Here is a 15,450-nt window from a genome sequence, read left to right on the forward strand (position 1 = left end):
CAGTCTTCTTGCCAAAGATTCATGGAGAAGTTTGAGAATCTCTGGTTTAGGAGAATGAGCTGAGTGGTGTTGAGTTTTGACCTTTTTGGAGTTTACACAGAATTTTGGAGTTTTTCACTCTTAGGAAATTTTGCCTGTGTCCAAACTGTGCTCTCAATCTCCTGCAAACATACTCTACAATCAAGTGTTATTCCCTGGTCTTAGAGGGACATCAACCAAAATACACACAGTAGAAATATTAACAGTGTTGAAATTCATGTCTAAATGCAATTTTTTAATGTAAAATCATTCAAGTAATTAGTTATTCCAGGATGCTTTTATATAAGATACAGAAAAGTATGTTAGGTTGCAAAGTCAAGCATGTAAAAGTTAGGAAATGACAGAATTAAAATGATCCTTACAGCTTCAGTTCAGCCCCCTTGTGTATGTGAATTATGAGACAACCTCCTGATTGCATAACCATATACTATTTCCCCCCAGATTGATCATTAGTACAATTTAAACTGAGGACCTTGGAATTAATAGCACACTCTTCTCCACTTTGACTATAGAAGTAACTGGCGGTGGAAGTAGGCTATTCTCTATGTGAACCAGCCGATTCAAGGGGACATGCACAGTCAGCCAACATACTTCTGTCTCTCAAATAGTTGTGTAACCCATTGGCAATCTGGAGTCCTGGATCTGGGACCAGAATGAGAGCTAGTGTTCAGAGAGACAGTATAGTCAAGCATGAATGTGGCATACTTCTTCTGAAAGGCTGTATGGTAAAGTAGCTGCACCATAAGTCTTTCATATAAGAGACCTGGGTTCTCTCTCCTCTGGAAATGAACTTCCACAACCTCTCCATTATCTTAGCCATAAAATGGATGAACGATAGTTGTCTCACTGTAAGGTAAGTGTATGAACTAAAACTTGTGATCTCTTGGATTGTAGCTCAGACCTTTCCCACAGTCTACAGAGTCTTTTGTGGGGAGGGTCAGTCTCGCTCTCATTCACTCTGACATTTTACCAGCTATGCATGACAAACCTGACAAATATGTGACATTTGGCAGCTTTTTGCTTTGTTTTTGGTCTAACTGCTGTTCTCAAGTCTTCCCAAATTAGCATCATCGGTGAATGTTGTTGATATGCTGCTTAAATTGCACCCCCCATGCCTTTCCTGTGACTTTTGGTTTCCCTTTATGGCAGTTGGACTCATTGGAGTCTGTGACTACATGCATGAAAAGGGGGTCCATTTTAGGGAAATGCGTAATACCTAAATTAGCATTGTTGAGCTGCTATTGAGAGGGAAGTACAACCTGAAAATAAGGAGTTGTCTCCATGGGTGTCTAGGCCCTGGAGCTTCCCTAGTCCAGTAGCTATTAAGGCTCTTCTCTGATAGAGAGGAGACTAAGGGTAAGACTGTGTCTTAGTCACTACCCATGTTGTTTGTGTGTGGACAGTGAGGAAGAGCTGCATATTGGCAGCTGGATTTCTTCTGGTATTGAGCCTGGATTATGCCCTTTCACAGTGTACACCTCTGTGCTGACCAGGCTGCATTGGGCAATGTGGCGGGCATTGGATCCTTATCCTCTTTGCATGCCCTATTCTATTCAGATTCTTATCCTGCCTCTAGTACTAAACAGCATGATTCACATTTGTCATGTGTAATTCTCTCTAAGGGGAAAATCATGAGCTTTTTTAAATGAAAATGTTTGTCATGTGATTTTGAGCAATTCTTAGATCCTGTAGAATATCTTGTTTTGACAGGCCTCCAAAAAAACCCTCTATGTATCCTGCACCAATGAGCTTCACCCTTTGTCAGGGACAGCTACTTTGTGCCAGAGGAACAGAGTTTTTGACTAGTGGTTTTTTTTTATTCCAGAATGTCAGGTGGTTGTGTGTTTTTTTTTTGTTTAAGGCAGTGGTGCTCAAACTTTAGGAACCCAAGGACTCCCATTTTGATTTAAAACTTTTCAGGGACCCCCAAGTGCCTCCGCTCAGCCCTAGGCACTGTCTTGACTCCATTCCTTCCCCCAAGGCCCCACCCCACCTCTTCCTGCCCTCTGCTCACTCTGTGCCCCTCCCTCCATCACTTGCTCTACTCTACCCTCACTTGCTGTCACCAGACTGGGGCAGGGGGTTGGGGTGCAAGAGGGGATGCAGGGTCTGGGAGGGAGTTTGGGTGCAGGAGGGGGTGAGGGGTGCAAGCTCCGGCCGGGCAGCGCTTGGGTGGATCCTGAAAGCGACCAGCACATCTTTCTGGCAACGGCTTCTAGACAGGGGGCCTGGGGGTTCTCTGCACACTGCTCCCGCGCACAGGGACTGCCCCCACAGCTCCCATTGGCCACAGTTCCCAGCCAATGGGATCTGTGGAGACAGCGCTTGGGGCAGAGGCAGTGCCTGGAGACCCCCTGATCCACACCGGGCCCACAGGGACGTGCTGGCTGCTTCAGGGAGCAGTGTGGGGCTAGGGTAGGCAGAGAGCCTGCCTTAGCCCCGCTTTGCCACTGGACTTTTAGCATCTAAAATCTCCCAGTTTGGCTTCAGTGGCCTCCAGGAGATGGAAGAAGGGGGAAGAGTTGATCAGCAGGGCCCGCGGACCCCCTGGAGTTCCCTCGGGGATCCCCCAGGGGTCCACAGACCCCAGTTTGAGAAATGCTGTTTTAAGGTATCCTGGGCATAGACTATTGAGCGCCTTGAAGATAAGGACAAATTTTGAATTTGACTCAATATTCTATGGGAAGCCAGTGTAGAGAATGGATGACAGGTTTGATTCACTCATAGTAGCCTGTGTTGCTGAGGAGATACATTCTGTACTAGTTGGCGTTTCCTGAGGGCTGAGGATTTAATGCCCAGGTATATTGTATTGCTATAGTCTAACCAGGAGATGATGACCATGTATATAACTGAGGCTAGCTCATCATCCACTAGGATGGGACACAGTTTCCTAGCCACCTGGAGATGGAAAGAGTGACTCCCAAATGCTGCTATGGAAGAGCTTAGGGTCACCAGGGGATCCAGGAGCACTCCTAAATTGTCGCCTAACTTAACCTAGTTTGGATTTATATCTTCAACCAATGGAAACTGCACTGTTGCTGCAAGCTCCTCAGATGTTTCCCTTTGCCAACCAGCATAAGCTCTGTCTTGCTCGGCTTCAGCTCCAGCCAGCTGTTCATCTGTGAAAGGTGACCTCATCCAAGCATTGAGCCAGCTGATGGCTCTGGTGCTATTGCATATAGTAAAGGGAAAAACAGGGCTTTGTGTCATCTACATGCCATCAGTATTTCAGGGTGTGATGTGTTACCAAGTCTTCTGGTACCCTGTAGGTACTGAATAGAACCAGAGAGAATTTATCCTTCTTGGACTCTAGAAAGGAGGGGCCTGGGAGGTGCAGTTTCTCATCACTATTTTTGGATAAGTCCTTCCAGGAAGGACCTAAGCCATTTTAGTGCATGCCTCTGCTCTCCTGAATCCTCCTTCAGCAAATAACTCAACTATGTTGAATAGATTCCCAGATTCCAAGTCTAGAAGGAACGTTGTGATAATCTAGTCTGACCTCCTTTATGACACAGACCATAGAACTTCCCTGAATTAATTCAGTGAACTAGAGCAGATCTTTTAGATAAACATTCAGTCTTTATTTAAAAATTGTCATTGATGGAGACTCCACCATGACCCTTGTTAAATTGTTCCAATGGTTAATTATTCTCTGTTAAAAATGTACAGCTTATTTCTAGTCTGAATTTTTCTAGCTTCAACTTCCAGCCATTGGATTGTTATACCTTTCTCTGTTAGATGGAAGAACCTGTTATCAAATATTTGTTCCCCATGTAGGTACTTAATAGACTGTGTAATCAAGTCATCCCTAACCACCTTTTTGTTAAGATAAATAGACTCAGTCACTATAAGGCATGTTTTCTAATCCTTTAATCTTTCCTGTGGTGCTTCTTTGAACTCTCTCCAATTTATCAACATCCTTCTTGAATAGTGGACACCAGAACTGGACAGTTGTTCCAGCAGAGGTCTCACCAGTGCCAAACACAAGTGAAATAACCTCTCTGTTCCAAATTGAGATTCCGCTGTTTATGCATCCAAGGATCACGTTATCCCGTTTGGCCACAGCATCACACTGGGAGCTCATATTCAGCTGGTTATCCTTTCTGACATATATATATAATGAGTCACTGTTTCCTGGGATAGAGTCCCCCATCATAGAATCATGAAGATTAGGGTTGGAAGAGACCTCAGGAGGTCATCTAGTCCAACCACATGCTCAAAGCAGGACCAACACCAATTTAAATCATCCCAGTCAGGAGTTTGTCAGGCTGGGCCATGTAAACCTCTAAGGATGGTGATTCCACCACCTCCCTAGGTAACCCATTCCAGTGCTTCACCACCCTCCTAGTGAAATAGTGTTTCCTAATATCCAACCTAGACCTTCCCCACTGCAATTTGAGACCATTGCTCCTTGTTCTGTCATCTGCCACCACTGAGAACAGCAGAGTTCCATCTTCTTTGGAACCCCCCCTTCAGGTAGTTGAAGGCTGCTATCAAATCCCCCCTCACTCTTCTCATGTAAGTATGACCTACATTCTTTGTTCCTAGATGTATACATTTACATTTAGCTGGATTAAAATGTATTTGCTTGCACCCAGTTTACCAAGCGATCCCAATTGCTCTGTGTCAGTGACCTGTCCTTTTCATTATTTACCATTGTATCTGGCTTTTTCTAGTAGCATAAATTTGGGAAGGCTTTTCACATCCCTCTTCCCTTGTTTCTCCCAACAGCTAGGCATAATTTAGCCCTAAATGTGGATGCAACCAGTATGTATAAATAGGGATTACTTGATTCAGACACCTCCCTTAATACAGCATACCATGTCACTGGATTTTTTTTTGCCACATTTATTGACCTTTTTTTGTTTTAGCTTTTTCCCAGATAAAAACACCATGTCAATACCTTACATATTGTACATGATCCAAGCCTCTACTGCCTATGCCCTTTCGGCTGTTTCACATTGTATCATTTCAAAGTGTTGTGCATTAATGAATTACAGTACCATTTGCCGCCATCCATATATCATGGTACAATATAATTCAGTATGACACACAGTACAGTATATGAACTTCAAATAAGCAGTCTAAGCAAGTACAGTAGTTAATTTCTACAATGAAAGAAGGTAGATGGAGTGCATAGCATAATGTCTCCACAAACAGGTAGTTGTAGTGGTTTGAAATGAACCAAATTACTTGGATACTGCAGCTAAGCGTTTGTTTTGTGTATATGTTCAACTTTTTTTTTCAAGGTTGGATGGTCCAGAGGTTTGGGCAGCAGTGCAGGATTTGCTCAGTCCCTGCTCTGCTACACACTTCCTGTGTAATTCTGAGGAAGTCACTTAGTCTCGGTGTCTCAGATTTCCATCTGTAAAATTGGGTTAATAGTACTTCAGTAATTCATGCAGTGTTGTGAGGATAAAATACATTGAAGATTGTGAGATGCACAGCTACTACTGTGATGGGTAGCCATATAGATACCTAAGGTAAACAAAGCTTGGTAGAACTACTATTAAGTGGATACATAATTGGTTAAACAACTGCAAAGAGTTACTATTAATGGAATTATGTCAGATAGGAAGGAGGTCTCAAAAGGGGTTCTGCAGGGATCTGTTCTGGGTTTGGTGTTATTTAACATCTTTATTAATGACCTGGATGTAGGAATAGAGAGCATACTGATCAAGTTTACAGATCACACAAAGCTAGTGGGGTTTGCAAACACTTTGGAAACACTGCAATTCAGAGGGATCGTGCTAAATTGGAGAACTGGGCTATAGACAACAAAATGGAAATTCAACAAAAATAAATGTACAAGATAAATGTAACATGCTACACTTAAGGAAGAAAAATCAAATGCACAAATACAGAATGAGGGAGAACTGGCTTGGCAGCAACACTGCTGAGAAGGATCTCTGAGTTGTGCTGGATCACAACCGCAACATGAGTCAACAATGCGATACTGTTGCAAAAAAAGCAAATGCAATTTTGGGTTGCATTAACAGAGGCATAACACACAAGTCATGGGAGGTGATAGTACTGCTCTACTTGGTGCAGGTTAGGCCTCATCTGGAGTACTGTGTCCAGTTTTGGAAAGCAATCATATGAGCAAAGGCTGAAGGAACTGGGTATATTCATTTGGGGGAAAAAAAGGAGATTAAGAGGGGGACATGATAGTGATCTTCAAAGGCTGCCATAAAAAAGATGGAGAAAAATCGTTCTCTTTTGCCCAGAGGGCAGGACAAGAGGCAGTGAGTTCAAACTACAGTAAAACAGATTAGGTTAAATCTCAGGAAAAATTCCAACTATAAGAACAGTAGGACAATGGAACGAACTGCCAACGGAAGACGTGGAAGCTGCTTCACTGGAGGCTTTCAAAAAGAGACTGGATAGCCAGCTGTCTTGGGTGGTTTAGACACCACAAATCCTACCCGTTGGTAGGGGGTTAGACTAGATGACCCTTGCGGTCCCTTTTAATCATATGGTTCATAGAATCCTAGAATATCAGGGTTGGAAGGGACCTCAGGAGGTCATCTAGTCCAACCCCCTGCTCAAAGCAGGACCAATCCCCAATTAAATCATCCCAGCCAGGGCTTTGTCTTGATTCTAAGTTTTATATGGTTCTTTGATTCTAAGTTTTATATTTTGTAGCAGAACTGGTCAACCTGTTCACAGCAAGTATTTTATTTTGCCAAATTTGGACTATTTCAGTCTATTAAATATCTATAAATATACTTCAAATTTTACAAATATTTTCATTATATAAATGGTTTGTGTAAACATATTAGACACAAGGTGGGTGAGGTAATCTTTCATTGGACCAACATCTGTTGGTGAGAGAGACAAGCTTTCAAGCTTACACAAAGCTCTTCTTCAGGTCTCAACTCTGTATCTCGCAGTCTTGTCTCTCTCACCAACAGAAGTTGGTCCAACAAAAGAGATTCTCACTCACCTTGTCTCTTTAGTACCGTGGGGCCAACACAGCTACAACGCCATATGTAAACATATGTCATACTATGAATTACATGCAAACAATTGACTGTGACTATTGCTTTGAGTATTTGCTGTTCATTATTTACTATTTGTGGTATGACTGTTTGAGTTAAGTCACATGGTGGTAGCACTTCTGCTCCCTAAACAGATGACTCCCAAAATGAGACAACTTTCAAGATAGCCACATGAACACTTCCAGACAAATAATCATGACAGTACATAGTCACAAGTATTTGTAATACTTTCAATATCTACAGACACTTGTATACTAAAAAAGATTCTATGAATGTTCATAAGTGAATAAAAAGGGTTCTGAACAGTATCAGTGCAAATTTGCATGTTTTTATTTGAATGTTCACAAATAATTTTGCATAGTATTCCCCCAGCTATATTTAGAAGTTTGCTGTACTGCTGTATTTCTGTTTGTCATTAAAAGTGTACCTACTTTTGCAGTCTTGCTGTAATGAGGTTTGTCCCAGGATATTAGAGAAAGTGGGTGAGGTTCCATCTTTTATTGGATCAACTTCTGATGATGATAGACAAGCTTTCAGCTTATACAGAGATCTTCTTCACTTTCAGCGCTTGGGCTCCAGCCTGTGCCTGAACATCTATACTGCTATATATCTATATATATAATAAAAGCCTGACAGTATAAGCTTCCCAAGCTCTGAGACTTGCTGGTTTTTTGTTGTTGTCACCCCCCACCCCCCACCCCCACCGGCCGTTTAGACATACCCTCAGTGGCCTGAGCTCAGCATATCCAAAAGATTACTTGAAGCTCTGAGATAAAGACTGGTGGATAACTCTGCCCCTCAGGCACCGTGGAACTTTCTGCCACAAGGACAGAGCTTATTTGTGAAGGAGACCATGCTTGCACAAGGGCATGTTACAGACTGTGGAAACAACTGCCAAAGAAACTAAGGACTGTCACAGACTTTACCACCTTCCACTCTAAGTGCAAGGTCCACTCCTTCCACCATGCTTTTTTGTTCTTATAACACCTAGCAGTATGAACATTTACAAAAGAAACAAACTGTACCATGGGTACGTCTACATTGTGAATTAAAATGTGATTGTAGTGCGTGCAGGCAGGCATACCGAAACTAGCTTTCATCTAGCTAGTGCAGGTAACAATAGTAGTGAAGACATGGCAGCACACACTTCAGTATGGGCTAGCCACCTTAGTACATAACCAGATCCCTGGTGGACTTGTACTGGGGCAGCTAGCCCACACTGAAGCCTGTGCCATCACATCTTCACTAGTATTACCCATGCTAGCTACATTAAAGCTACCAGTGCTATAATTGCTCCTTAATTTGCACTATAGACCTACCCCAAGACAAAACGCTGCATTGCACACACTTCTCTCCCCAAGAGGAGAATGAGAGAGAACAAGTCACCCATAACAGTTGTTAGTCACATTGCTTAATGTACTACTGGAAGGCACTCAAATACTGAAGTGATGAGGGTGGTATAAGAATTTCTATAGAATAGAAGAATGTAGAGAATTATATCCTGGAAAACAGTGACCTTGAAAAGGATTTAGAAGTGATGGATAACCAACTGAACAAGAGATACCAGTGTGATGTGGTGGCTAAGAAATGTAACATGACCTTTGGATGTAAAATAAAGGGCATATTGTATATAAACAGGGAGGTGATATATATCTTTAAATATAGCACTGGTGAGACCATTAGTGGGATACTGGCTCCAATTCTAATGTTCATATTTAAAAAGGATATTGACAAATTTATAAATGGTTCAGAAAAGAGCTACCTGAATTATTCTAAATCAGGAAAACCAGCCTTGGAGTTTATCCTGGAACACAATGTGTTTAGTTTATCCAAGAGCAGTTTAAGAGGCAATCTGATCAGTCTGCAAGTACCTGCAAATGGAGTTCTGATAATAGGTAGACAAAGTGTGGAAACTGAAGCTAGACAAATTCAGCCTAGAAATAAGATGAAACTTTTAACCGTGGGGGTAATGAACCATTGGAACAAGTTACCTAGGGATGTAATGAATTCTCTGGCCTGGTCTACAGTACGCAGTTATTTTGGAATTAGCAGAGTTACCTCGAAATAAAACTGGTTCCGTCCACACGACCAAACCAGTTTTTTTCGGTTTAAAGGACTCTTTACTCTGATTTCTGTACTCCACCTCAGCAAGTGGAGTAGCGCTAAAATCGAGATCGCATTTCCGGGTTACAGGTACTGTGGACGCAATTCGACGATATTGGCCTCCGGGAGCTATCCCAGAATGCTCCCTTGTGACTGCTCTGGACAACACTCTGAACTCTGATGCACTAGCCAGGTAGGCAGTAAAAGCCCTGGGAACTTTTGAATTTCCTGTTTGGTGACCATCAGCACAGTCCACCAGCACAGGTGACCATGCAGAGTCCACCATCTCAAGAGACCACACAGTCCCAGATTTGCAGACAAGCTCCAGCATGGTCCAAACGGGAGGTACTGGATCTCATTGCATGTTGGGGAGACAACTATGTTATGGCAGAACTACGTTCCAAAAAAAGGAATGCAAATACATACGCTAAAGTCTCCAGGGACATGACGGAAAGAGGCTACTCCACGGACACAGAATAGTGTCGTACAACAATCAAGGAGCTCAGGCAAGCGTACCAAAAAGCCAGGGAGGTGAACGGGCTCTCTGGGTCACAGCCCCATACATGCTGCTTCTACCGTGAGCTGCATGCAATTATGGGGGGTGACGACACACTACCCAACCGCTGTCTGTGGACACCTGCAAGGAGGGAGTAGCACGGAGTGAGGAGGATGAGTTTTTGGGGGACGAAGAGGAGGAGGACAGTGCACAGGCAGCAAGTGGGGAATCTGTCTTCCTCCTTAGCCAGGAACTATTCTTAACATTGGAGCCAATAGCCTCCCTCTACTCCAAAGCATGCTCCCAGCCCATGACCCTGGAGAACGCACTTCTGGTGAGTGAGAGCTTGATCAGAGCCGGGGGGGGGGGGGAACCAGCTGCACTGGGCTGTTCGTGTTTAGATTAAAGGGCTCATCCCTGCTCAGAGCCTTATCAGAGCCCCATGGGGGGTGTGTGTGTGGGGGTGTTGTGTGAAATGATTCTCCCAGAGAGCCCGCAGGCTGCCTGCAAGCTGAATTCTGTTGCCTGGCCGCATGTGATGACTTACTCACACCAAAGTAGCAGGCACTTCAGTATAAGAGGCAAAATGAGACCTTGTACAGAAAGAACATGTGCTGTGTACTATGAATTGCCTGTTTCACTGAAAAACAGTGTCCCCTTTGTTCTCTAAAATGTATCTTTTAAAATACTATCCTCCCTTTTTCTCCTCCTGCAGCAAGCGCAAATGTTTCAACATGGCCCCTATCTACTCCGTCCTAGAGGCTGGTCCAGATTAGAAGGCAGAAAAAACGAACTTGGGATGACATTTTTGCCAAGCTCACACAGTCCTCCTGCACTGAGAGGGCCCAGTTGAATGTGTGGAGGCAAACAATTGCGGAGTCGTGTAAAGCGTTACATGAATACAAAGAACGGAGGGACATGTGTGATGAGAGCAGGGAGGATGCTATGGTCAAGCTCATGGGGGAGCAAACTGACATGCTCCGCTGTATGGTGGCTCTAATGCGGGAAAGGCAGCAAGACCACCGACTTCTGCTGCAGCCCCTGAATAACCGCCCTCCCTCCTCCCCAAGTTCCATAGCCTCCTCACCCAGATGCCCAAGAACACGGGGGGGGGGGAGACTACGGGGACCCACACAGTCAACCCTAGAGGATTGCACAAGCAGCAGAAAGCTGGCATATCCTAAATTTTGATTTGGTTTCTGGACTTGTCCTTCCCTCCTCCTCCACTCCCCTAACCCTATCCTTCCCCCCCCTCCCCCGTCTAGCTTCTGATTTCTCTCAATGTTTTGTGCAACAAATAATAAAGAATGGTTTTTAAACAATTGTGTGACTTTATTTCCTTTTTTTATATATAATATAGGGGGTGGGAAACTTTAAGAGAAACAACAACTGTCACACCGTACCCTGGCCAGTCATGAAACTGGGGTTCAAAGCTTCTCTGATGTGCAGCGCGCCCTTCTAATTGCCCTGTTGTCTGGCTGTGTGAAACTGGCCACCAGGCAAGTTGCTTCAATCTCCCACCCTGCCATAAATATCTCCCCCTTACACTCACAGATATTGTGGAGCACACAACAAGCAGCAATTACAATTGGAATATCGGTTGTGCTGAAATCTAACCGAGTCAGTGAACTGCACCAGCGCGCTTTCAAACATCCAAACACACATTCTACCACCATTCTGCACTTGCTCAGCCTATAGTTGAACTGCTCCTTACTACTGTCCAGGCTGCCTGTGTATGGCTTCATGAGCCATGGCATTAAGGGGTAGGCTGGGTCCCTGAGGATAACTATAAGCATTTCAACATCCCCAACAGTAATTTTCTGGTCTGGGAAGTAAGCTCCTTCCTGCAGCTGTTCAAACAGATCAGAGTTCCTGAAGATGCAAGCATCATGCACCTTTCCTGGCCATCCCATGCTGCTGTTGGTGAAACGTCCCTTGTGATCCACCAGTGCTTTCAGCACCATGGAAAAGTACCCCTTGCAGTTTATGTATTGACCACCCTGGTGTTTTGGGGCCAAGATAGGGATATGCGTTGCATCTGTCGCCCTGCCACACTTGGGGAACCCTAGCACATTAAAGCCATCCACAATGGTCTGCACATTTCCTAAAGTCACTACCCTTGATACCAGCTGGTCAATGATTGTGTGGGCTACTTGCAGCACAGCAGCCCCCACGGTAGATTTCCCCACTCCAAACTCATTCCCGACTGACCGGTAGCTGTCGGGCGTTGCAAGCTTCCACAGGGCTATGGCCACGTGCTTCTCAACTGTGAGGGCTGCTCTCATTTTGGTGTCTTTGCACTTCAGGGCAGTCACAAGTCACAAAATTCCATGAAAGTGGCCCTACACATACGAAAGTTTCTCAGCCATTGGGAATCATCCCATACCTGCAACACTATGCAGTCCCACCAGTCTGTGCTTGTTTCCCGGGCCCAGAATTGGCATTCCACGGCATGAACCTGGCCCAACAGCACCATGATGTCCCAATTGCTGCATTCCGTGCCATCTGTGTCCATGTCCTCATCAGTATAGTAATCAGGCTGTCGTCACTTCCTCACCCGGTTTTGCAGGTACTGCACATACTGCTGGATAATGCATGAGGTATTTACAATGGTCAAAACTGCAGCGGAGATCTGATCGGGCTCCATGGCTATGGCACCTGCATGGGTAATCTGGAAAAAGGGTGCGAAACATAGGAGAGCAGAGTGGCAGCAGAAGCTGTGCTGTTTGGTAGCTGAACAAAGGCTGAAAATGGTTGTCTTCTGTGGCTTTCATGGAGATGGGAGCCAGGATAGACAACATGGAGAAGCTCGGAAGCGTGGCAATAGCGGGAGAGCAGAGTTGGCAGCGGAAGCATTTGATGAGGAAGAGAAAGAGTAGATGATGGAGATTACATAGGAAGATGAGAGGTGGATTCATAGTAGCAGGAAAGCAGCGGTGCACCACCTGCTGAAAGCACTATGGCGTCTGCATGCCAAAAAGGTGCAAAATGATTGTCTGCCATAGCTTTCTGGCGACACACACCCAGAAACACCCGTGAGAATGTTTTTGCCCCATCATGCACTGGGAGCTTAACCCAGAATTCCAATGGGTGGCAGGGACTGCGGGAACTGTGGGATAGCTACCCAAAGTGCACTGCTCCGACATTCAATACTAGCCTTGGTACTGTGGATGCAATCCACCAAATTCACGTGCTTTAGTGGGTGTCGACACACAAGACCGAATGTATAAAATAGCTTCCAAAAATTCAAATAGAATAATTTCTAAATAATTTCGTACTGTAGACGTACCCTCTGTCACTTGAAGTCTTTAAATCAAGATTGGACATCTATCTAAAAGATATGCTGTAACTCAACCCAGAAGTTATGGGCTTGACACAGGAATTATGGAGTGAAATGCTATAGTCTGTGTTATGCAGGAGTTCAAACTAGGTTATTATAATTATCCCTTCTGATGTTACAATCTGTGAATCTCTGAATTGGGCATACTGTATCATTCCACTTCACTATCAGGAAGCTCCTTTCTAAGAAAAATAATCACTTTGAGACTCAGTTACAAATATCAAAGTGAAACAATGCAATGTTGTTGTGGCAGGATACAGAAGCACCATCCTGTCCCTGGTAGAAATGGGATTAGCATCTGAGGTTTACAGATGCTTCATGAACAGAAGAGTGATTGGGAAACAGCTGAGCTCAAATCCAGTGCTACAGGTGTAGATTAGATACACTGAGCTTTTTGTTAAATTTCTGATACTTTTGTTAAATGTTGTCCTTTGTCTATATAAACTTCAGTCTGTGACAGGGACATGACTGACTATTTTTTTCTTTTTGGCTGAGTTTTTTGACCATTTTATTTATTTATTTATTTTATTTGAGATTTCTTTTGGTTCTATAAAAGTTTAAAATTAATTTTGTATTAGAAATGTATACCCCAAATTAAAAAACACAGTAAAAGAACTAAAAAAGAGCCACCGTGGCTTAACAACCATGTAAAAGAAGCATTGAGAGATAAAAAGGCATCTCTTAAAAAGTGGAAGTCAGATCCTAGTGAGGTAAATAGAAAGGAGCATAAACACTGCCAAATTAAATGTAAAAATGTAATAAGAAAACCAAAAAGGAGTTTGAAGAACACCTAGCCAAAAACTCAAAAGGTAATAACAAAATGTTTTTTAAGTACATCAGAAGCAGGAAGCCCGCTAAACAACCAGTGGGCCCCCTGGACGATCGAGATACAAAAGGAGCACTTAAAGACGATAAAGTCATTGCAGAGAAACTAAATGAATTCTTTGCTTCAGTCTTCACGGCTGAGGATGTTAGGGAGATTCCTAAACCTGAGCCATCTTTTGTAAGTGACAAATCTGAGGAATTGTCACAAATTGAAGTGTCACTGGAGGAGTTTTTGGAATTAATTGAGAAACTTAACAGTAACAAGTCACCGGGGACCAGATGGCATTCACCCAAGAGTTCTGAAAGAACTCAAATGTGAAATTGCAGAACTATTAACTGTGGTTTGTAACCTATCCTGTAAATCAGCTACTGTACCCAGTGACTGGAAGATAGCTAATGTAATGCCAATATTTAAGAAGGGCTCTAGAGGTAATCCTGGGAATTACGGACCGGTAAGTCTAATGTCAGTACCGGGCAAATTAGCTGAAACAATAGTAAAGAATAAAATGGTCAGACACCTAGAAGAACATAAATTGTTGCGCAAAAGTCAACATGGTTTCTGTAAAGGGAGATCATGTCTTACTAATCTATTAGAGTTCTTTGAGGGGGTAAACAGACATGTGGACAATGGGGATCCAATGGACATAGTGTACTTAGATTTCCACAAAGCCTTTGACAAGGTCCCTCACCAAAGGCTCTTACGTAAATTAAGTTGTCATGGGATAAGAGGGAAAATCCTTTCATGGATTGAGAACTGGTTAAAAGACCAGGAACAAAGGGTAGGAATAAATGGTAAATTTTCAGAATGGAGAGGGGTAACTAGTGGTGTTCCCCAAGGGTCAGTCCTAGGACCAATCCTATTCAATTTATTCATAAATTATCTGAAGAAAGGGGTAAACAGAGAGGTGGCAAAGTTTCCAGATGATACTAAACTGCTCAAGATAGTTAAGACCAAAGCAGACTGTGAAGATCTTCAAAAAGATCTCACAAAACTAAGTGATTGAGCAACAAAATGGCAAATGAAATTTCATGTGGATAAATGTAAAGTAATGCACATTGGAAAAAATAACCCCAACTATACATACAATATGATGGGGGCTAATTTAGCTACAACTAATCAGGAGAAAGATTTTGGAGTCATCGTGGATAGTTCTCTGAAGACGTCCACGCAGTGTGCAGTGGCAGTCAAAAAAGCAAACGGGATGTTAGGAATCTTTAAAAAAGGGATGGAGAATATCTTATTGCCCTTATATAAATCCATGGTATGCCCACATCTTGAATACTGCCTACAGATGTGGTCCCCTCATCTCAAAAAAGATATACTGGCATTAGAAAAGGTTCAGAAAAGGGCAACTAAAATGATTAGGGGGTTGGAACGGGTCCCATATGAGGAGAGATTAAAGAGGCTAGGACTTTTCAGCTTGGAAAAGAGGAGACTGAGGGGGGATATGCTGGAGGTATATAAAATCATGAATGGTGTGGAGAAAGTGAATAAGGAAAAGTTGTTTACTTGTTCCCATAATATAAGAAGTAGGGGCCACCAAATGAAATTAATGGGTAGCAGGTTTAAACCAAATAAAAGGAAGGTCTTCTTCACTCAGTGCACAGTCAACCTGTGGAACTCCTTGCCTGAGGAGGTTGTTAAG

The 15,450-nt window shown here is 43.3% G+C and overlaps 1 protein-coding gene and 1 long non-coding RNA gene across 11 annotated transcripts in view; both read left to right on the forward strand.

Moving 5' to 3' along the window:
* Positions 1 to 10,722, forward strand: part of LOC142000518 (uncharacterized) — a 127,781-nt gene extending 117,059 nt beyond the window's left edge. Inside the window, exons 2-3 of one of the 2 annotated variants that reach the window (XR_012642266.1) lie at positions 9,234 to 9,973; positions 10,355 to 10,722. This is a non-coding gene — a long non-coding RNA (uncharacterized LOC142000518). The remainder of the gene's footprint in view (positions 1 to 9,233; positions 9,974 to 10,354) is intronic. The other variant, XR_012642265.1, reaches the window with a different exon arrangement.
* The window catches only part of STXBP5L (syntaxin binding protein 5L), a 428,399-nt gene that overhangs the window by 155,326 nt on the left and 257,623 nt on the right, over positions 1 to 15,450 (forward strand). The window lies entirely within an intron of this gene.

Source organism: Natator depressus, chromosome 1, assembly GCF_965152275.1.
Source record: "Natator depressus isolate rNatDep1 chromosome 1, rNatDep2.hap1, whole genome shotgun sequence".
Taxonomy (NCBI): domain Eukaryota; kingdom Metazoa; phylum Chordata; order Testudines; family Cheloniidae; genus Natator; species Natator depressus.